The following is a 24886-nucleotide window of genomic DNA, read 5'->3' on the forward strand; positions in this document are numbered from 1 at the left end:
TACCAGACAATCAGCTACTAACTGCCATGTTACAGTCTGTGTTTGAAAAATGACAGCTATGAGCTGGTTGGCTGGTACTTTATCTCTCGCCAGTGCAGGATTAGACCCTGTGCAGACCTCTAGGCAGTTGAAATCTCAGGGTCCCCTTCACACAGTATTACCTAATACGTTTTTTCAGTTTACCAGCTAAGCTAATAATATTCCCTCAAGTTAACAGCAACCACCTAACTTTCATCTCTGTTTCTGTCACACAAAAACAAACTACTTCTCAAGTTTGCTACCTGGTTGTCAATAAAGAAAAAACCTGCACACCCAATTGAATAATAAAAATATTGCATCTGCATGAAAAACCCAGCAATGGGGGTGATTCAGACCTGATCGTAGATGTGCTAAATTTCCGTGACATGCGGGGAAACGCCCAGCACAGGGCTAGTCCGCCCCTCATGTCAGGCCCTACCCCGTCGTACAAGTACAGAAGCATCGCACAGCAGCGATGCTTTTGTACTGTAGGAGTAGCTCCCGGCCAGTGCAGATCCTGCGTGCTGGCAGGGAGCTACTTGTTGCTGCTCGTGTCGCAGCGGTTGTGTGTGACGTCACACAGCCGCCATGGCCCACCCTCCCAATGGTCCTGGTACGCCTGCATTGCCAGGACCGCGCCCCCCTAAACGGCGCCGGTGCATGCACACTTCAGACCTGATCGCTGCTGTGCCAACATGAATTAGCCCCAGTGTGAGATGTTTGAAAAACACGCTCCCAGCTGAATCATACTTGTCCACGCTCCTGGAATGGGCGGGAGGCTCACGAAAAGCGTATGGTACTCCCGGCCCCCTGGAAAGGTGGGAAGTCTCCTGCACACCAATCCAGCTGCATCATTGTAGCCCCACGCCCCGCTATACAATGCCTGTCTTCTCAGCACTCTATAGGAAGAGGTGGAGCCATGATGATGCAATCGTACCGCCATGCCCCCCGTACAGCCCACCTTTGTGGCCACCATGCCCCTTATGCGCTAACTTGGACAGCAAAGTTGGCAAGTATGAACTGAATAAAATATTTACTGTATGAAATAATTAAAGGAGGTAAGGCATAATGGACGCGATTCAATTCTTATTCCACCGGCAGCCACTAGATGGTGCCCAAATGGAGGTAATCAATTGTAGCTCCATACGGGCATGATGACTGCCGATGGCGGTTTTTCCACTAGTACCCGTGGGTGGCGAGCTGAAAATGTACAAAAAGTGACCCATATTGGTGCCCAAACGGCACTTTTTGCAATCGCGCCGTGCACTTTGGTTAGATTTAATTGCTTTATGCGGTTAAACCCGAACTTTATGGGCACAATCAGTGCGAACAAAAAACAAAAAAACAATTGAATTGCGCCCCGCGATCTCCTGTCATTTTAGAAGGGATTCGTTGAACAATTGAATACCGCCCTATGACTGTTTTTATTAGATGTCACTTTTTTTGTGTGTTTGGTTTTCATCACATTGCTCTGGGCATGCCTGGAAATGCTTCTCTACGGAAAATATGACATGAAGCAAAATAGATAATTTTGCTAAAATAGGATAATATTCAAAGACCAACTGCTGTGAGTTGCTGTAAAACTAAATGAAAATGCTCCCTTCACCACAAGCAACGACCCTAAATATGCATTCTCTTCAACAGATGAGAGCCCTATCCTCCTAGAAGTGTAATGAGAAGTAACTTCTTGGACAACGGTAAGCGATGTAGTCACTGTTCCAAATCTACGTAATATTTCAGAAATTCTGCCACTATGGACCGGTCTTGGAATATGATGATAGCTGTAATGGTTGTGGGAATAGTTATCACTGCCATGTAGACATGTCTGCAGTTTGTACAGACAGGCATGTTAATCTAATATTATACAGCAGTCTATACCTATCATTTATGAGTGTATGGCTATTAAGTTTTAAGGGCATGCATTTAATAACATAAACAATCCATTCCACAAAAACCTGTAAGTCTGCTTTGCATATGCATGGGATATTAATTGGCAGAACAGTTTGTAAAAATAACAGAATAATACTAGTTGTTCTTTAGATCAGGCATGAAAGAAATTGGAACGGTGTGTCTGTTACCTCATGAATTATCGTTTGGCTTTTACATTTATGGTGACTTTAAAATCCGCTATTTATTATGATGTCTTACCCTATGTTTGTATCTCTTGGAAATGAAAATCTTAAAATAAAAACAAAAATTGTTGCCCGTTTTCTCAAACTTGTAATTGGAGTTACTGACTGCCGCTGTACAAATGTTCAAAACCTGCAACCACCAACCAGACATTTGCCTTCTCTGAACGCCATTCAGTGTCACCAATCAGAGGGTATGAAGGGACCACCAGGAGAATGCAGTGGTAGGGGCCCTATATAGGGGTGTGTGGTCAGTGACCACAGAGACTTTGCTAACCATTAGAGAGTGTATGGTCTGGATCATGATCCCTAGAGGAGGGGATGGGCCCTCAGACAGTGGGGCCCTCCTGGGGTTTCCCTGTACTCTTGTGGGCCAGTCCAACCCTGATGCCATGGATGTGATTCAAACGTTTTGCCCTTCTGTTATTAGAGGTCCTCCCACTAAAAAGTGACTGTCTAATCTAAGGAGACCCCGTAAAAAATTAGCTTTTCGATGACGAGTAAAAATCATTGCACTTTTTATTTAGTACACTAGGTGATTCATCGCGCCCTACGGGCGCTTTTCACACCGTCGTAAGGGGCTGCGCCCCCTTAACCCTTGCACGCCCTTGTGGCGTGCAATATTTTTATTATATGGAGTATTACCTCCAATCATAATTGTGTGAGTGGTTAAATATTGCACGGACAAAGGGCGTGCAATGGTAATAGGGTTGTACCCCTTGCAACGGCGTGAACAGTGCATGCAGGGCCTGATGAATCACCTAGTAGATGCTGTGGTTGGGGGAGTGGCGGGTGCGGGGGAGATGCAGATGGGGGAGGTGGTCCAGAGGTGCTGTGGGTGGGGAAGGGGCGGTTGCGGGGGTGCAGCGGGTGGGGGAGGGGCTGGTGCGGTGGTGCCGTGGGTGGGGGAGGGGCGGGTGCGTAGGTGCTGCAGGTGGAGGAGGGGGCCCGGAGCCACCGCGGGTGGAGGAGGGGGTCCGAAGCCACCGCGGGTGGGGGAGGAGCGGTTGCGGGAGTGCCGCAGGTGGTGGCGAGGGGTGTGGGACACCGCGGATGGGGCCCGGAGGTGCTGCGAGTGGAGGAGGGGAGGGGCGGGTAATTCTTCTCCTGCATCTCCTCCTGGAAGCAGCTAAGCTGCTGTCCTCCCTTTGACAGTGGCCCTCCCAGAGACTCACACAGCAGCCAAGCAGCCAGTCACTATTGTTTGTGCCTGTGTCCCAACGTGCCGCATTACAGGGAAGAAGATGCACTCAATAAACTACAGCTCCCAGCAGCCCTTAGTGCTGGAATGCTTCGGCGCTAAGGGCTGCTGGAGCTGTAGTTTATTTAGTGCATCTACTTCCCTGTAATGCGGCGCATTGGGACACCGGTGCTAACAATAGTGACTGGCTGGCAGAACTGACTGACTCGCTGAATCAATGTAAAAGGTGAGAGTGCCATGCAGTGTCAGTGACATTACACTGCACAACACTGTCACCTTTTACATTGATTCAGTGTCCAGACATAACCCTCCGCGATATCACCCACTCTATCATTTACATTAGCCATCTCGGGGCTTCCAGGCTGGCAGCCCGGTGCTGTGTTGTGGAGTCAGGGCCACTGGGGATCTGGGAGCGGCTGTGGCGGGAAGGCACTTCTGTGACATCTTGCGCAGAGGAGGCTTCGGGGATCAGAGAATATGCGGCGCAGGGAGGGCTATGAAAGCCTTCCGCTGCGCCGCTTTCATACACATCTATGCCGGTGGCCGTAGCAGCTTTTGTTCCACCTGCTCTGCGGCTAGGGAGTGGGGATTGTTGATGCCGGAGGGGGCAGGCAGACTGGCAGCAGGACATAGGATGCTGCAGTAAAAGGATTCCCCCCCCCCTGTCTACAGCGCAGGTACTTGCTGCAGATGCAGTGGCATACCCTCCAACTGTACCTTTTCGGCAGGTACAGTACCTTTATTTTAATGGTCTGTACCGATTTTTGGCTCTCCAAACTTCCATTGAAAGTATCTTTACCCATGGCCACGCCTCCTTTTCGAATTTGTAGTGATGTTTATGTGTAAATTCTTGGAGGGTATGTTGCTGCAGATGCAGTGGGCCTATTTTGGGGTGTGGACCTGGAGCTGCAGCTCCATTAGCCCCATTGTTAATCCTGCTCTAGGAACACACAGCAGCCAAAGGGCAGAGCCTCCCATTGGATGTAACCTGTGTGGGAGGGCGTTTCTCACCCAATCAGCTGTGGACTGGGTGTGATAGACCTGCTGCTAACCCAATGAGAGCTCCTATCCACGCCCAGCGTTATACACACAGTCACAGAGTCACAGATCTGGGCTATTATATAGGAGATCTTTTCTATTCCTGCCCTAATATACTAATAGGTTTAGTTTCATTTATGCTTTAAATGAATCATGAGAGTGAGATCACATCAGATTCGTCTTTAATACATGTGATTTTTATTGCATTAGAAAACTGGGCCTACAGTTGCTCTATGCCGATGTATGGCAAATGAAAGGTTCAATATGTGTCCTATTAAAATGATGGCTGTGGTTCATAGGGTTGACCATACTTAGGCCGACAGTGTCTAGGTCGACCACTATTGGTCGACAGCATCTAAGTTGACACCTAAAATAGGTCGACACAAGCATTAGGTCGACATGAGCAAGATCGACATGACAAAAGGTTGACATGAGTTTTTTAAGTTTTTTGGTGTTGTTTTCTTCGTAGAGTGACCGGTAACCCCAATTAGTGCACCGTGTCCCCTCGCATGGCACGCTTCGCTCACCATGCTTCAGGCAAGGTGCCTTTCTGCACTCGGCACAGGTTACCGATCCCACTCGTAGTCTACGTGGATCATAAAGTATGAAAAAGTTAAAAAAAAGAAAAAAAGAAAAAAAAAACACCTGAAAAACTCATGTCGACCTTTTGTCATGTCGACCTAGTGACCATGTCGACCTAGAAACCATGTCGGCCTAATGCATGTTGACCAATAGTGGTCGACCTAATGACTGTCAACCGAAGTGTGGTCGACCTAGAGACCGGATACCAAAATTATCAGGCAAGATCTGATTTCTGCAAGCTTACAGTTTGTGCAAAATTCAAGTCCATTGCAAACTAGAAATGACTGTGTCCTTCCATACAGAAGAAATATGAACCTTCTCCATTTCATTTCATTTAAATAATGTTCATCAAAAAATACCAGTTTCTGCCCACGCTCCTGATGTAATCCTTAGTTCTGATTCTACTATAGGGTTCATTGTGGAGAATTTTGTTACTAACCATTTTCATGCTTCTTATTTTCAGTATACATTTTTTTATTATTTGTCATAAGCATATATTTATAAGGTGCCACAAAGTTCTGCAGAGCTATGGAGAGTACAGATAAGGGGATAGACAGGCTTTTGATGTCTTTGAGGGAGAGGAAAGGTCTTATCCTAGTGATGTTTGAGGGATGGAACCAACAGGAGTGGTTGAGTGTCTGGAGCGGGGAGTGAATGAGATGGAGAAGTCAATGGTGATACCTACAGTAGGTGTATCACCGATCTTGGGGGACTCAAGAAATGGTGGTATTGTCTATAGTGAGATAGAGGTGGGGAGGAATGATGACTTGATAAGGGTGGAAGACACTACAGATGGAGCCTCGCTCAAATGGCCTTCTCTGGTGCGCCATGGTGCACCAAGGCTTATTAGCATAAGCCTTTCATCTATAGTTCACAGCTGCAATACAATACAATACAGAGAGAACAATAAAGCAGGGAATTAAATCATTACAGCAGGGGATTAAGTCCGACCGCACTGGCTCAGTCAGTCCTATTAAAGGGATAGATGAGCAGGGCTCCATCTGTAAATTCAGTCTTGGAGAAGGTTGAGAGAGCGCTTAGACATCCAGAAAGAGACAGCAGACAGATTAAAAAATGAGAGAGGAGGGACAGTTAGGAGTCAGGAAGGACAGGTAGAGTTGTATAATAACAGTATATCGATGGTACTACAGAAAGAAGGAGCTGAGAAGGCGACCATATTAGGAGTTGCCGAGTGATAAATGTATAGAACCAAGGATTGAGCCCTACAGGATAAGGGAGATGGGGCAGGAACAAGAGATGGAAGTTGAGATGGAGAAGGATCGGTTGGAGAGATAAGAGGAGAACAAGGAGAGGACAGTGGAGGGAACGGTGAGAATAGGGTGGTCCACAATGTTAAAGGCTGCAGAGAGTTAAGGATTGAGAAATGTCCCTTGAATTTGATAAGAAAACAGTTGAAATTACATGCTTTCAGCAGTCCTAATTTCCCAGGAGAGACCTGATTTCCAGCATCTGAAAGAGTCTTGGACTTTTGGTACTTGGACTGTTTAAATAGCAAATTATCATAAGTAATATCAGTTAAGGATCTGCTTAAGAGATTGCATTCATTGTATTAATGTAAACTGAAAAATAGATCTATTTATAGTATTTTCTTTTGTTTTCTGTTTAAATAAATAAAATGAAAGCTTTATTGTTTGTTAATGTATGAGTATGGGTGATTCTTTGTATATGAACTTTCAAACTTGTTAGTGTTCTCAGCTTATACAACCTTACCATGACCTTATAATCAAGAAATATATGTGACTATGGGGAGTCTATATCTTGTTTTGCCCTTGTGTTGACCCACTTTAAGTTGTCTCTCAAGGGTGCAGTCTACTCAACCATAGGAAACATGTGCTTCCCTAGCAATGTGACCATAGGAATATCCCATATGCAACTTAATTCATACTAACAAACATTTCCGTATTGCACTCTTTCCTTCTTTATTTTTCACCATTATTGCACGTACTAAAATACTATATTTTCTTACACAAATAAAACGTATAGGAAGCATGTTTGATTAACCAGTTACAGGATGATTAAGGAAAATAACTCATAGTATCAAGAGCATCTGAAGATCATCTGATTTGGGGGGGTCATTCTGAGTTGTTCGCTAGCAGATTTCGGTCGCAGCGCAGCGATCAGGCAAAAAAACTGCACTTCTGCGCATGCGTATGCGGCGCAATGCGCACGCGCGTCGTACTATTTCAACAAACGATGTAGTTTCACACAAGGTCTAGCAAAGCTTTTCAGTCGCACTGCTGGCCGCAGAGTGATTGACAGGAACTGGGCGTTTCTGGGTGTCAACTGACCGTTTTCAGAGAGTGAGCGGAAAAACGCAGGTGTGGCTGGGGAAACGTAGACGTGACTGGCCGAACGTAGGGCGTGTTCGTGACGTCAAAACAGGAACTGAATAGTCTGAAGTGATCGCAAGCGCTGAGTAGGTCTGAAGCTACTCTGAAACTGCACAAAATTGTTTTGTAGTCGCTCTGCGATCCTTTCGTTCGCACTTCTGCTAAGCTAAAATACACTCCCAGAGGGCGGCGGCATAGCGTTTGCACGGCTCCTAAAAACAGCTAGCGAGCAAACAACTCGGACTGACCACCTTGGTCCTTAACATGCTTAACACAAAGTAAACCTCAGAAAACTCTTCTTTCTATACACTTAGGCAGACATATTGTATATTATTTTGCATTTATATTTTAAAGCTCATCGGAGAATAATATATCAGGATTATGATATTAATAATTAAATTTTTTTTCCAGCTTGGAGTATTTAGTAATATCAATTTTAAAAATATGTGTTTGGAGTATTTAGTGACTTTTGTCCAGTGATACACGGATGTCTTATATCTCATACATAGGTTATGTGTGGTGAATGGTTAGTTGTATTGCTTAACCACTTAACTGACAAGTTTTCCCTTTAAAACCATTCAGAACATTGTTTTTTTTAATTTAATTTTTATTTAATATAGTTTTGTTTATTTAAATATTTAAATATTATATGCACATCTGCAGAACGAATCTCCTCGTCATAACCTTAGGGACACAGTGGGACAGCATGGTCGCATGTGATCTGACCATGCCAGTGAAGTGGTTAAGGGCCAAATCCACCTTGCTTTATTAGAACTGCAGATGCATTTAGTATTCCCATTTTATAGGATGTAGTTGGAATATTGACATTCAGAATGTCAATATGGTAAGTAATTTAATATGTTGACATTCACAGTGTTCTAGGTGCCGACATTATTTATGTTGACATTTTGAATGTCGACATATGAAATCAGGGTTACGGTTAGGATGCAATTAGGTTTAGGGTTACAGTTAGGATATTGTTAGAGTTCATAATTTAATCAGAATAATGGAACAACATAACAGTAATGCCAGCGCTGGCGGCTGTGTGCACTCGAACACTTGAATTCTCCCCATAGAGTGAAGGAGCAACGTTAGCCTTTTATTATATAACATATAGATTGTAAGCTTGCGAGCAGGGCCTTCCTACCTCTATGTCTGTCTGTTTTTACCCAGTTTTGTTCTATTACTGTTGTTCTAATTGTAAAGCACAACAGAATATGCTGCGCTATACAAGAAACTGTTAATAAATAAATAAATTATATATATATATACATACATACATACATACAAAGCATTATATACATACACTATCTATCTATCTATCTATCTATCTATCTATCTATCTATCTATCTATCTTATCTATCTATCTACAGTATCTATTCAATTATTTTCACTATTCATGCCAGATATTTTGTCTATTACATTTTTTTTTTCAAACTGCCATTCAAATCTCTTTGTTCTATAGATACAGCATTTAACGCTCTTAACCCATCTCTCAAATTTGTCAATGTGGTGTTTCAATGGTCATCAGTAACCTTGGGAACCTGAACAGCCTGAATTGCATGACAGTGATGTCATATTTTTTTATACTATTGTGTACAAGTTTATAGACCCAACACCTGAAAAGTTATAGTAAAACATTAAGTAATGGTGTAGTTAGGAAATACACTATACTGTACTTTTATTTCTTTTTCCTGACATCTTTTCAAAACTGTAATTACATAATTTATGAAAATTGTACCAATACCCATATGCCCTGTATTTGTATGACTTTGGCTTATATCATAAAACAGAATATATTTTTAGATATCCAAATTCAGAGACGAGGCTTGTTCTGACTGAGCAGATTTCCAAGAAATAGCTCTTGTTTTCTCTCTGCTGCTGGAGGGTATTTTGCATGTGAAGGGTTAAAGCATTCCTTCTTTTCTATTCTCACTGGACACACTGTCCAGTTTTGTGATTGAATATAATTTTGGAGCTTATTTTCTGCCCTTGGTTCTTAACCTTTTCACCCAGCTCTTACCGCACTGCTCTGAAATAGGAAAACATTTCCGGTTCTATTTTTTACTGGAGAACCCCTAAGGCTGTGAAGTCTGCTTTCTGTTGGATCATGGGAAAGAGCAATCATTGAGAAATGGCCTTTTCAACTAGAGAACTCCTGTGTAATTCCTGCACAAGACTCATACAACCTTTTAATCAGCGTATAATTTGCAGGACAGATGGACAGACAGCTGTTTCAGGGGAGTGACCATTCTGCAACAGTTTGTTTACATATCTGACATTATTGTGACGACTGTTTCACTCTTTCCAACCATATCATCCAGATCTTATGCTTGACGTTATTTATTTAGAAAGTGATATTCTACACTGTTTCAGTACAATTAGCATACAAATAAATGTGGTCATTCGGTAGGGCAAGCACAATACAATACCACATTATTTACAGAAAGCCTTATAGAGATAATGTGAATTATATTCATCAAAATAAATATAAGCCTACTAGCTCTCAAGTTTAGAACAAGATGGTCGCTGCATCATTGAAAAAGGTCACAATAGCTACACACCTTTAGAAACACATGTTGACTTACTGGGATCAGTATGATATACCGGCGGACAAGTTGACGGTGGTCAGTATACCAACAATGACAACCCGCCCGCCAGTACGCCAGCAGCATGGTGAGCGCAAAGAGTCCCCTTGTGGGCTGACCACGCTGCAGGCTGCGCTCGCCACAGGTTCTATTCCCACTCTATAGGTGTGTGGGAATAGCCCTGATAGCTGGGATTCCGGCTGGCGGCATTGTTAGTGGTCGAGATTAAGGCGATGGTATCCTGAACGCTGGGATCCCGACTGCCGGCAACCTAACTGCATCCCAACTTACTGTAGTTCTCTATGGGCAGTATGCAATTACAGGTGATCCATTTTCGGTAGATCAAAATGGCCGGATAGCGCGATTTTTGACTGATGGTCATTATCACAGTATCCTTTTAGAGTCCATTTTGATCGTCCGAAAACGGACCCACGATCATGCGTTAACACATCGGTTCGGGGGTAAGTTCCGGATCCCATGTGTTATCGTGGCTGCGGCAGGCCACTTATTGCGGATTATGTTTTGGGTGCCTGAGGCTCCCGAAGCATAATCCCTGATAAATGCGGGCATCAGGGGGGGACAGGCGCACCGCATCTGGGCTAATTGGATGGTCCCCAGCGATTCAATTACTCGTGGGTAATTGAATACCCCTGTTTGCCTTAGACTTTTAGAACTAAGTGCACACAAATATGTTGCCTCTTCTTAGCTTCCACTAAAACCATGGATCACGCAGCCGCCCTATTCTGTCGTAGATGATTCGATGCTGCGTCCTAGGACACAGCTCGGATCAGTAATGCATGCAGGAGATGTGACACCTCCTGCGGCATTGCCATATTAGTGCTGTCACTGGTGCATCCATGTAAGCAGCAGCGATAGCACCTCCAACCACATCTGAATCAGGGCCAGAGTGTCTATCAGTTGGGAGCGGATCAAAAGATCAACAATGAATAGGTTGACAGTCAGAAGGTCGACATGCATTAGGTCAACATGGTCAAAAGGTCAACATGGAAAAGGTAGACAGTACAAAGGTAGAAAGGTAGACAGTACAAGCGGTCAACAGGTACAAAAGGTCGACAGAGTCAAAAAGTTGACATGGAAATGGTTGAAACTAAAATGGTCGAGAGAGACTCCAACCCTAATACAGAGATAGATGCTGTCCCCAATACAGAGAGAGATATCAACCCTAATACAGAAATAGATGCTGTCCCCAATACAGAGAGAGATATCAACCATAATAAAGAGATAGATGCTGTCCCAATATAGAGAGAGACATCAACCATAATAAAGAGATAGATGCTGTCCCCAATATAGAGAGAGACATCAACCCTAATACAGAGATAGATGTTGTCCCCAATACAGAGAGAGAAGCAGGCCCTAAAACAGAGAGAGAGCAGCTGACCCCAACACAGAGAGAGACACCAACTCTAATACAGAGATAGATGCTGTCCCCAATACAGAGAGAGACATCAACCCCAAATACAGAGATAGATGCTGTCCCCAATACAGAGAATGCAGCAGACCCCAATACAGAGAGAGACCCCAACCCTAATACAGAGAGAGATGCTGGCCCCAACACAGAGAGCTGCAGACCCAAATACAGAGATAGATGCCAACTCTAATACAGAGATAGATGCAGTCCCCAATACAGAGAAAGCAGCAAACCCCAATACAGAAAGAGATGCCAACCCTAATACAGAGAGAGATGCTGATTTCAATACAGAGAGAGACATCAACCCTAATACAGAGAAAAAGCTGACCCCAACAGAGAAGCCTCAGACCCCAATACACAGAGAGACACCAACCCTAATACAGAGAGAGAAGCTGACCCCAACACAGAGAGAGCTGCAGACCCAAATACAGAGAGAGCCGCCATCTCTAATACAGAGAGAGAAGCTGACTCCAACACAGACAGAGATGCCCAGTTGGTTCAAGAAACAGTTAAGTAATATCTTTATAGCCCATACAACTACAGAAAAATTAAAGATTCAGTATTTTAAGTGTTTTGTTAAATAGAAGATTACAAGAAACTATTAAAATAACAACAAGGAAGAGGTGTTCCGATTTACTTAAGTGTCTCAAATTTGCAACACAGCTTTTTTAGTAAGAAAATGTAGTATAAATATGAAAAAAATATGTTTTTTTTAACATAATATCATTTTTGGCAAGGAATTGTCAAAACATAAGAATAAGGCACAATATGCAAAATAAATATGACTGCATAGAAATTATAAAGCTGTAAATTAAATTTAAACCAATCATAAATGCAGTTTGCGTGCTGCAAAACAGTAGAGGCCATTAAGCAGTACACATGAGGTGCACTGCAGAGCACCATGGTTCCACACTGCTGTGTTTCTACCGCTTGTTCAGCGCATTTTCAGATGAAAGGTTCAATGTGTGTAAAGGCAGAAAGACCTTTAGTAGGGACAATGTGCAAAGCTATCATCACAGTCCACCAGTCTTCCCCTGTAGTACTATGCCTTTCAATTAAACGTTCACATTTTTCACCTAAAACGCTGCTCAAGCTATCACTATTTGTGGCTGAAACTAATTAAGAGAATTATATGATATTATGACTGTCTTTATTTTGTGTGAATCAATTGTATGTGTTAATACAGTATGTTTACTACAATTTTTTCATTATCTTCTTTTACTGGTGTTTACTCGTCAGAGAAGCACATGCATAGGAGTGTGCAAGGTCCTCTTTAGTGGTGTACATGGTTTAGCCATGCCCCTCATACAGCCATGCCTCCACTTAGCCACACCCCAACCCAGCCCACTCAACTCCTTCTGGAGGATGATGTGAGCCTACCGACATCACTGCCTGCGTGGCCATTGGTTGTTCAGACAACTTGGTTAAATCACTGATTTAACCAATTTGTCTAAAAGAGTTTTTATCCATTTTTCAGTGTTTGGGAGCAAATGGTGGATTGTCATTTGCTCCCATACATTACCAGATTTCCATTCCAACCAGCCAGATTGGACAGATGGTCTACCAGATAATTGTATAGTGTATGCCCAGTTTTAAGCTGGCCATACACCTAAAGATGTATCTGTCAGATATGGCTGGTTGGAATGAAAATCTGGTAATGGATAAGAGCATATGACAATTGACCATTTGCTTCTAAATGCCGTAAAACTGACAAAAAGGTTGTTCAGACAAATTGGTTAAATCAAATGGATTTAACCAATTTGACAATTTTTGTCTGTTTTCCAGTGTTTTGGAGCAAATAGTAATTGTCATTTGCTCTCATTCATTACTAGATCTTCATTCCAACCAGCCAGATCTGACAGATAAATCTTTAGGAATATGGCCAGCTTTAGAAGCAGCTGACATTTGAGTTGCATGTTGGAACACATGGATTATGTACAAGATTTTAAGAAAACGTAACATACTGGTGCAGTTAGAGGTTTGTGGAGAGCCACTGGCCACCAGAGCATAACCAGACCCCATGCGGATTTTTCCCACTGTTGTTTTGTACGTTCTTCAGAGTCTATGGTCAGTGGGGATTACATTGAGATAATAGCACTAAAGAAAACTCCAATGCTATGTTGTTGATCATGATCTGAATGCTTGATGAGTGGAAATTTTTTCTGCAATGTATTAATAATTATGTTTCAACCAGCAACGGTTTTATAACCAGGTGTACTTTGCCAATATATTTAAAAGTGAACGCCACATTTGTCACATTTTCTCCCTGATATGACCGAATAACTTCATACGGTCAGCTAAAGAGTGATTTTAATAAAGTTGGATTCATCTTGAGTAAAAATTACCAAAAATTTCAAAATTGTATCACATTTTACCAGGTTGATGGTCACAAACTAATTAGTTGAGTAATCATCAATTGTCACAAATCTAAATTTGCAGCTTGTAGTTTGTGTTCCTGGCTTTTAGTAAGAAGGCCATGTTCAAAGTTACCTATTTACGTTTTCAAATAATTGTGAGCATTATTTTAGTAATATTTTAAAATAATGAAAAAATCTACTACTGTGCTCAAGTTTCACAGTCCAAAATTAAAACTGTTAAAATATATCAGTTTAAGTTTAAACCATGGCCAAACCTTTTCTAAAGGGTCCCATATATTACATTACCATACATTAGGCATCTATCAGGGCAATTCCCGTTCTGCCAATGTTTGGGTCAGGTGACTGGCAAAATCAAACATAATGGACACTCTGAATTTGTCAAAATGAATGGAATCTGCAAGCCTGGGATTTTTTACATGCTGGATTTTGCCAATCCCCAGATCATTGCAGATCATTGGAGTCCATCGAATGGTGTATTGGATCACAGATTGGACTGACATTGGGGAATTACCCCCAAGATGTATGGCCCACATAACTTTCGAAAACTTTGACAATCACTACTAGGATAGCTGCACTGCACTATTCAAGATGAGATGTATAAACGGGATGTAGTTCCCGGTCATTATACCGACACCGGGATCCCGACCGATTGCCAGCCCGGCAGCCGGCATTCCGACTAACAGGGACTATTCCCACTCGTGTGTGTCCACGACACCCATAGAGTGGGCATAAAACCTGTGGCACCGAACCCGCTGCTAGTCGAGTGCAGTGAGCCCGCAAGGGGCTTTGCTGCGCTCGCACCCCCCCCACTGGCAACCTAAAGCGCGGGATCCCGGGGTCGGTATAGTGACCGGCGGGATCCCAAACACCGGTCACCTGAACCCAACCCATATAAACTGGCTGCACATGGTTTGCTAAAACATTTTTCCAAAGTGGCAGAAATATAATTTTTTGTTTTTAATTAAAACAAAATAGGAAAATTTGTGACAATTTGAGAAACTGTTTTAAGAAACTATTTGTATCTGGTTTGCACATCTCATCTTGAATAGCGCCATGTACTGTAGATATCCTAGTTACAGATCCTCAAAACTTTAAAAGTGATTACATTATTACAAGGAGCTTCCTTTAGAATGAGGAAGACCAGGGACTGCACTATTTTTAAAAAAAAAATATATTTCTGAACTTTAAAAGTCTCCTATAAGCATGCCTTGTGGAGCCAAGCCATTTTCATTCTGACAGGAGTGCTTTCCAATAGGGATGTGCACTTGAAATTTTTCGGGTTTTGGGTTCGGTTCCGCGGCCGTGTTTTGGGTTCGACCGCGTTTTGGCAAAACCTCACCGAATTTTTTTTGTCGGATTCGGGTGTGTTTTGGATTCGGGTGTTTTTTTCAAAAAACCCTAAAAAACAGCTTAAATCATAGAATGTGGGGGTCATTTTGATCCCAAAGTATTATTAACCTCAAAAACCATAATTTCCACTCATTTTCAGTCTATTCTGAATACCTCACACCTCACAATATTATTTTTAGTCCTAAAATTTGCACAGAGGTCGCTGAATGACTAAGCTAAGCGACCCTAGTGGCCGACACAAACACCTGGCCCATCTAGGAGTGGCACTGCAGTGTCACGCAGGATGGCCCTTCCAAAAAACACTCCCCAAACAGCACATGACGCAAAGAAGAAAAAAAGAGGCGCAATGAGGTAGCTGTGTGAGTAAGCTAAGCGACCCTAGTGGCCGACACAAACACCTGGCCCATCTAGGAGTGGCACTGCAGTGTCACGCAGGATGGCCCTTCCAAAAAACACTCCCCAAACAGCACATGACGCAAAGAAGAAAAAAAGAGGCGCAATGAGGTAGCTGTGTGAGTAAGATAAGCGACCCTAGTGGCCGACACAAACACCTGGCCCATCTAGGAGTGGCACTGCAGTGTCACGCAGGATGGCCCTTCCAAAAAACACTCCCCAAACAGCACATGACGCAAAGAAGAAAAAAAGAGGCGCAATGAGGTAGCTGTGTGAGTAAGCTAAGCGACCTTAGTGGCCGACACAAACACCTGGCCCATCTAGGAGTGGCACTGCAGTGTCACGCAGGATGGCCCTTCCAAAAAACACTCCCCAAACAGCACATGACGCAAAGAAGAAAAAAAGAGGCGCAATGAGGTAGCTGTGTGAGTAAGATAAGCGACCCTAGTGGCCGACACAAACACCTGGCCCATCTAGGAGTGGCACTGCAGTGTCACGCAGGATGGCCCTTCCAAAAAACACTCCCCAAACAGCACATGACGCAAAGAAGAAAAAAAGAGGCGCAATGAGGTAGCTGTGTGAGTAAGCTAAGCGACCCTAGTGGCCGACACAAACACCTGGCCCATCTAGGAGTGGCACTGCAGTGTCACGCAGGATGGCCCTTCCAAAAAACACTCCCCAAACAGCACATGACGCAAATAAAAATGAAAGAAAAAAGAGTTGCAAGATGGAATTGTCCTTGGGCCCTCCCACCCACCCTTATGTTGTATAAACAGGACATGCACACTTTAACCAACCCATCATTTCAGTGACAGGGTCTGCCACACGACTGTGACTGAAATGACGGGTTGGTTTGGACCCCCACCGAAAAAGAAGCAATTAATCTCTCCTTGCACAAACTGGCTCTACAGAGGCAAGATGTCCACCTCATCATCATCCTCCGATATATCACCGTGTACATCCCGCTCCTCACAGATTATCAATTCGTCCCCACTGGAATCCACCATCTCAGCTCCCTGTGTACTTTGTGGAGGCAATTGCTGCTGGTCAATGTCTCCACGGAGGAATTGATTATAATTCATTTTAATGAACATCATCTTCTCCACATTTTCTGGAAGTAACCTCGTACGCAGATTGCTGACAAGGTGAGCGGCGGCACTAAACACTCTTTCGGAGTACACACTTGTGGGAGGGCAACTTAGGTAGAATAAAGCCAGTTTGTGCAAGGGCCTCCAAATTGCCTCTTTTTCCTGCCAGTATAAGTACGGACTGTCTGACGTGCCTACTTGGATGCGGTCACTCATATAATCATCCACCATTCTTTCAATGGTGAGAGAATCATATGCAGTGACAGTAGACGACATGTCCGTAATCGTTGTCAGGTCCTTCAGTCCGGACCAGATGTCAGCATCAGCAGTCGCTCCAGACTGCCCTGCATCACTGCCAGCGGGTGGGCTCGGAATTCTGAGCCTTTTCCTCGCACCCCCAGTTGCGGGAGAATGTGAAGGAGGAGATTTTGACAGGTCGCGTTCCGCTTGACTTGACAATTTTCTCACCAGCAGGTCTTTCAACCCCAGCAGACTTGTGTCTGCCGGAAAGAGAGATCCAAGGTAGGTTTTAAATCTAGGATCGAGCACGGTGGCCAAAATGTAGTGCTCTGATTTCAACAGATTGACCACCCGTGAATCCTTGCTAAGCGAATTAAGGGCTCCATCCACAAGTCCCACATGCCTAGCGGAATCGCTCCCTTTTAGCTCCTCCTTCAATGCCTCCAGCTTCTTCTGCAAAAGCCTGATGAGGGGAATGACCTGACTCAGGCTGGCAGTGTCTGAACTGACTTCACGTGTGGCAAGTTCAAAAGGTTGCAGAACCTTGCACAACGTTGAAATCATTCTCCACTGCGCTTGAGACAGGTACATTCCACCTCCTATATCGTGCTCAATTGTATAGGCTTGAATGGCCTTTTGCTGCTCCTCCAACCTCTGAAGCATATAGAGGGTTGAATTCCACCTCGTTACCACTTCTTGCTTCAGATGATGGCAGGGCAGGTTCAGGCATTTTTGGTGGTGCTCCAGTCTTCTGTACGTGGTGCCTGTACGCCGAAAGTGTCCCGCAATTCTTCTGGCCACCGACAGCATCTCTTGCACGCCCCTGTCGTTTTTTAAAAAATTCTGCACCACCAAATTCAAGGTATGTGCAAAACATGGGACGTGCTGGAATTTGCCCATATTTAATGCACACACAATATTGCTGGCGTTGTCCGATGCCACAAATCCACAGGAGAGTCCAATTGGGGTAAGCCATTCCGCGATGATCTTCCTCAGTTGCCGTAAGAGGTTTTCAGCTGTGTGCGTATTCTGGAAAGCGGTGATACAAAGCGTAGCCTGCCTAGGAAAGAGTTGGCGTTTGCGAGATGCTGCTACTGGTGCCGCCGCTGCTGTTCTTGCGGCGGGAGTCCATACATCTACCCAGTGGGCTGTCACAGTCATATAGTCCTGACCCTGCCCTGCTCCACTTGTCCACATGTCCGTGGTTAAGTGGACATTGGGTACAACTGCATTTTTTAGGACACTGGTGAGTCTTTTTCTGACGTCCGTGTACATTCTCGGTATCGCCTGCCTAGAGAAGTGGAACCTAGATGGTATTTGGTAACGGGGGCACACTACCTCAAGAAATTGTCTAGTTCCCTGTGAACTAACGGCGGATACCGGACGCACGTCTAACACCAACATCGTTGTCAAGGCCTCAGTTATCCGCTTTGCAACAGGATGACTGCTGTGATATTTCATCTTCCTCGCAAAGGACTGTTGGACAGTCAATTGCTTGGTGGAAGTAGTAAAAGTGGGCTTACGAATTCCCCTCTGGGATGACCATCGACTCCCAGCAGCAACAACAGCAGCGCCAGCAGCAGTAGGCGTTACACGCAAGGATGCATCGGAGGAATCCCAGGCAGGAGAGGACTCGTCAGAATTGCCAGTGACATGGCCTGCAGGACTATTGGCATTCCTGGGGAAGGAGGAAATTGACACTGAGGGAGTTGGTGGGGTGGTTTGCGTGAGCTTGGTTACAAGAGGAAGGGATTTACTGGTCAGTGGACTGCTTCCGCTGTCGCCCAAAGTTTTTGAACTTGTCACTGACTTATTATGAATGCGCTGCAGGTGACGTATAAGGGAGGATGTTCCGAGGTGGTTAACGTCCTTACCCCTACTTATTACAGCTTGACAAAGGCAACACACGGCTTGACAAATGTTGTCCGCATTTCTGGTGAAATACTTCCACACCGAAGAGCTGATTTTTTTGGTATTTTCACCAGGCATGTCAACGGCCCTATTCCTCCCACAGACAACAGGTGTCTCCCCGGGTGCCTGACTTAAACAAACCACCTCACCATCAGAATCCTCCTTGTCAATTTCCTCCCCAGCGCCAGCAACACCCATATCCTCCTCATCCTGGTGTACTTCAACACTGACATCTTCAATCTGACTATCAGGAACTGGACTGCGGGTGCTCCTTCCAGCACTTGCAGGGGGCGTGCAAATGGTGGAAGGCGCATGCTCTTCACGTCCAGTGTTGGGAAGGTCAGGCATCGCAACCGACACAATTGGACTCTCCTTGTGGATTTGGGATTTCGAAGAACGCACAGTTCTTTGCGGTGCTTTTGCCAGCTTGAGTCTTTTCAGTTTTCTAGCGAGAGGCTGAGTGCTTCCATCCTCATGTGAAGCTGAACCACTAGCCATGAACATAGGCCAGGGCCTCAGCCGTTCCTTGCCACTCCGTGTGGTAAATGGCATATTGGCAAGTTTACGCTTCTCCTCCGACAATTTTATTTTAGATTTTGGAGTCCTTTTTTTACTGATATTTTGTGTTTTGGATTTTACATGCTCTGTACTATGACATTGGGCATCGGCCTTGGCAGACGACGTTGCTGGCATTTCATCGTCTCGGCCATGACTAGTGGCAGCAGCTTCAGCACGAGGTGGAAGTGGATCTTGATCTTTCCCTAATTTTGGAACCTCAACATTTTTGTTCTCCATATTTTAATAGGCACAACTAAAAGACACAGAGGTAGCTACAGCCGTGGACTACCGTACTGTGTCTGCTGCTAATATAGACTGGATGATAATGAGATGAAATCAATATATATATATATAATATCACTAGTACTGCAGCCGGACAGGTATATATATTTATTATGTAATAACTGATGACGGACCTGCTGGACACTGTCAGCTCAGCAGCACCGCAGACTGCTACAGTAAGCTACTATAGTAGTATGTATAAAGAAGAAAGAAAAAAAAAAACCACGGGTAGGTGGTATACAATTATGGATGGACGAGCGACTGCCGACACAGAGGTAGCTACAGCCGTGGACTACCGTACTGTGTCTGCTGCTAATATAGACTGGATGATAATGAGATGAAATCAATATATATATATATAATATCACTAGTACTGCAGCCGGACAGGTATATATATTTATTATGTAATGACTGATGACGGACCTGCTGGACACTGTCAGCTCAGCAGCACCGCAGACTGCTACAGTAAGCTACTATAGTAGTATGTATAAAGAAGAAAAAAAAAAAACCACGGGTAGGTGGTATACAATTATGGATGGACGAGCGACTGCCGACACAGAGGTAGCTACAGCCGTGGACTACCGTACTGTGTCTGCTGCTAATATAGACTGGATGATAATGAGATGAAATCAATATATATATATATAATATCACACTAGTACTGCAGCCGGACAGGTAGATATATTTATTATGTAATGACTGATGATGGACCTGCTGGACACTGTCAGCTCAGCAGCACCGCAGACTGCTACAGTAAGCTACTATAGTAGTATGTATAAAGAAGAAAGAAAAAAAAAAAACACGGTTAGGTGGTATACAATTATGGATGGACGAGCGACTGCTGACACAGAGGTAGCTACAGCCGTGGACTACCGTACTGTGTCTGCTGCTAATATAGACTGGATGATAATGAGATGAAATCAATATATATATATATAATATCACTAGTACTGCAGCCGGACAGGTATATATATTTATTATGTAATGACTGATGACGGACCTGCTGGACACTGTCAGCTCAGCAGCACCGCAGACTGCTACAGTAAGCTACTATAGTAGTATGTATAAAGAAGAAAGAAAAAAAAAAAACCACGGGTAGGTGGTATACAATTATGGATGGACGAGCGACTGCCGACACAGAGGTAGCTACAGCCGTGGACTACCGTACTGTGTCTGCTGCTAATATAGACTGGATGATAATGAGATGAAATCAATATATATATATATATAATATCACTAGTACTGCAGCCGGACAGGTATATATATTTATTATGTAATGACTGATGACGGACCTGCTGGACACTGTCAGCTCAGCAGCACCGCAGACTGCTACAGTAAGCTACTATAGTAGTATGTATAAAGAAGAAAGAAAAAAAAAACCCATGGGTAGGTGGTATACAATTATGGATGGACGAGCGACTGCCGACACAGAGGTAGCTACAGCCGTGGACTACCGTACTGTGTCTGCTGCTAATATAGACTGGATGATAATGAGATGAAATCAATATATATATATATAATATCACACTAGTACTGCAGCCGGACAGGTAGATATATTTATTATGTGAGGACTGATGACGGACCTGCTGGACACTGTCAGCTCAGCAGCACCGCAGACTGCTACAGTAAGCTACTATAGTAGTATGTATAAAGAAGAAAGAAAAAAAAAACCACGGGTAGGTGGTATACAATTATGGATGGACGAGCGACTGCCAACACAGAGGTAGCTACAGCCGTGGACTACCGTACTGTGTCTGCTGCTAATATAGACTGGATGATAATGAGATGAAATCAATATATATATATATAATATCACTAGTACTGCAGCCGGACAGGTATATATATTTATTATGTAATGACTGATGACGGACCTGCTGGACACTGTCAGCTCAGCAGCACCGCAGACTGCTACAGTAAGCTACTATAGTAGTATGTATAAAGAAAAAAAAAAACCCACGGTTAGGTGGTATACAATTATGGATGGACGAGCGACTGCCGACACAGAGGTAGCTACAGCCGTGGACTACCGTACTGTGTCTGCTGCTAATATAGACTGGATGATAATGAGATGAAATCAATATATATATATATATATATATATAATATCACTAGTACTGCAGCCGGACAGGTATATATATTTATTATGTAATGACTGATGACGGACCTTCTGGACACTGTCAGCTCAGCAGCACCGCAGACTGCTACAGTAAGCTACTATAGTAGTATGTATAAAGAAGAAAGAAAAAAAAAAAACCACGGGTAGGTGGTATACAATATTATATATATATTATATACAATTATATATATATATATATATATATATATATATATTAAACTCACTGGTGGTGATTATTAAACTGGTGGTCAGGTCACTGGTCAGTGGTCACACTATCAGCAACTTGCAAGTAGTACTCCTAAGCAGACAATCACAATATATATTATACTGGTGGTCAGTGTGGTCACAATGGCAGTGTGGCACTCTGGCAGCAAAAGTGTGCACTGTACATTATATGTACTCCTGAGTCCTGCTCTCAGACTCTAACTGCTCCCCACTGTCAGTGTCTCCCCCACAAGTCAGATAATACAGTCACACTATCTATCACTTCAGCAAGTAACTACTAGTACTCCTCCTAATGCTCCCCAAAATTACTACTGTGTCTCTCTCTACTGTCTCACTCTCTTCTCTATAAACGGAGAGGACGCCAGCCACGTCCTCTCCCTATGAATCTCAATGCACGTGTGAAAATGGCGGCGACGCGTGGCTCCTTATATAGAATCCGAGTCTCACGATAGAATCCGAGCCTCGCGAGAATCCGACAGCGGGATGATGACGTTCGGGCGCGCTCGGGTTAACCGAGCAAGGCGGGAAGATCCGAGTCGCTCGGCCCCGTGTGAAAAAAACTGAAGTTCGGGCGGGTTCGGATTCCGAGGAACCGAACCCGCTCTTCCCTACTTTCCAATGATGTCATCATATGGCACTAGCATAGCAGAATTCCACGCTGCTGCAGCCAAAGCATAGCTCCTGACGGCATAGATTAAGTCGCAATGGGATTTGCATGCAGGCCTCACAGGTCCCATCACAGCTCCTACCACTAACCTCTATTGGTATGTCACTGATAGCACCAAAATGGAGCTCGTTCCCTGCACATCAGACATTAGTGAAAAAGAGAGTCAGCTTTTGAGTGGGGTCTTAGTGCAGGTTCAGCTGGAAATAATCCTCCAGCACCTGTCACTGTGTTACATGTTTATTAGTACATTTATGACTTTCTCTTGCAATGTTAGACAGGGTACTGGTTTCTTATGTGTTCTTAGAATTACCACATTAAAAGGTATTATTAATGAACCACTTCAATGTGTTAGTGGATCCTGTAACGGCTACATCTGTGCATGCCATTATAGGATAAACTATGCATTCTCTTTCATTTTGCAAAGTTGAATAGCACCACCAGGCTTTCCTCTCCAGCTGTATACTGTATTCCCAAAGCAAGATCCTGTACTCTACCATTGTTGCTTTGACTGAAAACTGTACAATTCATTTGATTGTTAATATTCATTATAACCAAATGAGGCCAATTCGATTGTCTATCTTTCCCTTATTTAAGAATCTCACTAAGAGTCAGACACGGCTTTGGGTGGGTGTCAGTGATCCTGTGGCAAAGTGCCCTGCACTTTAAGTCTTTCTAACCATTTTTATTTCCCCACAGTCCCAGTGTTGCTGTATTAATTTATTGTCCAAAGCCAGTGCTGCACGTGCAGCCTGTGGGAGTGTGACCACATAGGACCTAATTCAGCACGAGTTGTATTTGTGCAAAAAATCGCACAACTACAACTCTTTACACTAACATGCGGGGTGGGGACACAGTACAGGGCAAGTCCGCCCACATGCTGAGTCCTGTCCCTCCCCCCCACTAACATGCAAATGCTTTGCTAAGCCGCGAAGTGCTCACATGATTAGGTTAGCACCCTGCATTTGCAGCCTACCACCATGTTTAGGCTCGTAGCGGCTGCGTGTGATGTCACGGCCTGCCCTTCAAACGGTCCGGACAGGCCTCCCCCAAATGGTGCATCAAAGCCCCGTCACCGCCCCCTGCCGGGACTTAGACTGCGTTCTGAAGAGAATGCAGTTTAAGACCTTGCCCATAGCAATCCATGCTGAATCAGACCCGTAGCCTATTAGGATGACACAAGCAATGGTCTTCCCTTTTGTATACGTGGGCACACGGCCATCTGACATACCTATTGAACTGATAAGGATATATATATATATTTATATATATATATAGCAGTATATATAGCAGTAAGACTACGTCTTCCGGAAGTCCTTCCCTCTGCCGCATGGGCGAGAACAGCGGGCGGGTGCGCATGGACACTTACAACTTATAAAGGTAGGACATTTTCAAAGGTTTATATGCTTTTTTGATTTTCACTGTTGTAACGTCCTGACGAAAAGGTCTGCGGACCTTGAAACGTTGACGAATATGTAACTATGATTCACTAAACTCCGTTGGAATTTTGAAATATCAGAGTGCCGCCTCTTTCTTCCTTTATGGTGAGATCTAAGCAGCTATCAATTCACTTAGGAGGGCACCTGAGCTATCGCACCTGTATCTGGAGTGCCAAACTACTACACAGTATTATATATATATATATATATATATATATAGAGATACAATTCAGCCGGCACTCAACTTCACATCAAGCAGCTTGCCCCGGTGCCGTAGTCCTAAGTGTACATACAACTCCAAACGTGGAAAGAAGGCACTCCAGAGGCACAATCAAAATGGAAAAAGCTGTATTGGAAAGTGACGTTTCGGGGATATGTCTTGAGGAAGGGGTTATCCCCGAAACGTCACTTTCCAATACAGCTTTTTCCATTTTGATTGTGCCTCTGGAGTGCCTTCTTTCCACGTTTGGAGTTGTATATATATATATATATATATATATATATATATATATATAAATAAAACAGTCAATCAGTTCGGAACTCCAGAAAACTGTTAGAAGCAAGCTGGTGCCTTCAACGCAGATAAGGTATATTTGACATAATGGTGCGGCACTCAGCAATCAAAGAAGGTTAACAGAACCAATGTTTATATATCAACGTTTCAGTGCATTTTATTAAGCACTATCTTCAGGATACATAAAAACAATACATGATACATGCTTACCTTATAAACCTTTACACCTATGTGAGGGAGCCTTGCTGGGAGTTCCACCGGAAGCTCCGATCGGTGTCGGCTTCAAAATGACATAATCCAGTGTAATACAGGATGAGTCCGTGAACCATCATCATGACAACAAGCAAACAAAGGAATAACGGCCATAGCAATATACACAGCATATAAGCAG

General features: G+C 43.8%; 1 long non-coding RNA gene across 2 annotated transcripts in view; it reads left to right on the top strand.

Annotated features, from left to right (window-relative positions):
- LOC135008857 (uncharacterized) overlaps nt 1-24886 on the top strand; it is a 168924-nt gene that overhangs the window by 91473 nt on the left and 52565 nt on the right. For both annotated transcript variants that reach the window (XR_010208480.1, XR_010208483.1), the window contains one exon: nt 1663-1715. This is a non-coding gene — a long non-coding RNA (uncharacterized LOC135008857). The remainder of the gene's footprint in view (nt 1-1662; nt 1716-24886) is intronic.

This window comes from Pseudophryne corroboree, chromosome 2 (assembly GCF_028390025.1).
Source record: "Pseudophryne corroboree isolate aPseCor3 chromosome 2, aPseCor3.hap2, whole genome shotgun sequence".
NCBI classification, from domain to species: domain Eukaryota; kingdom Metazoa; phylum Chordata; class Amphibia; order Anura; family Myobatrachidae; genus Pseudophryne; species Pseudophryne corroboree.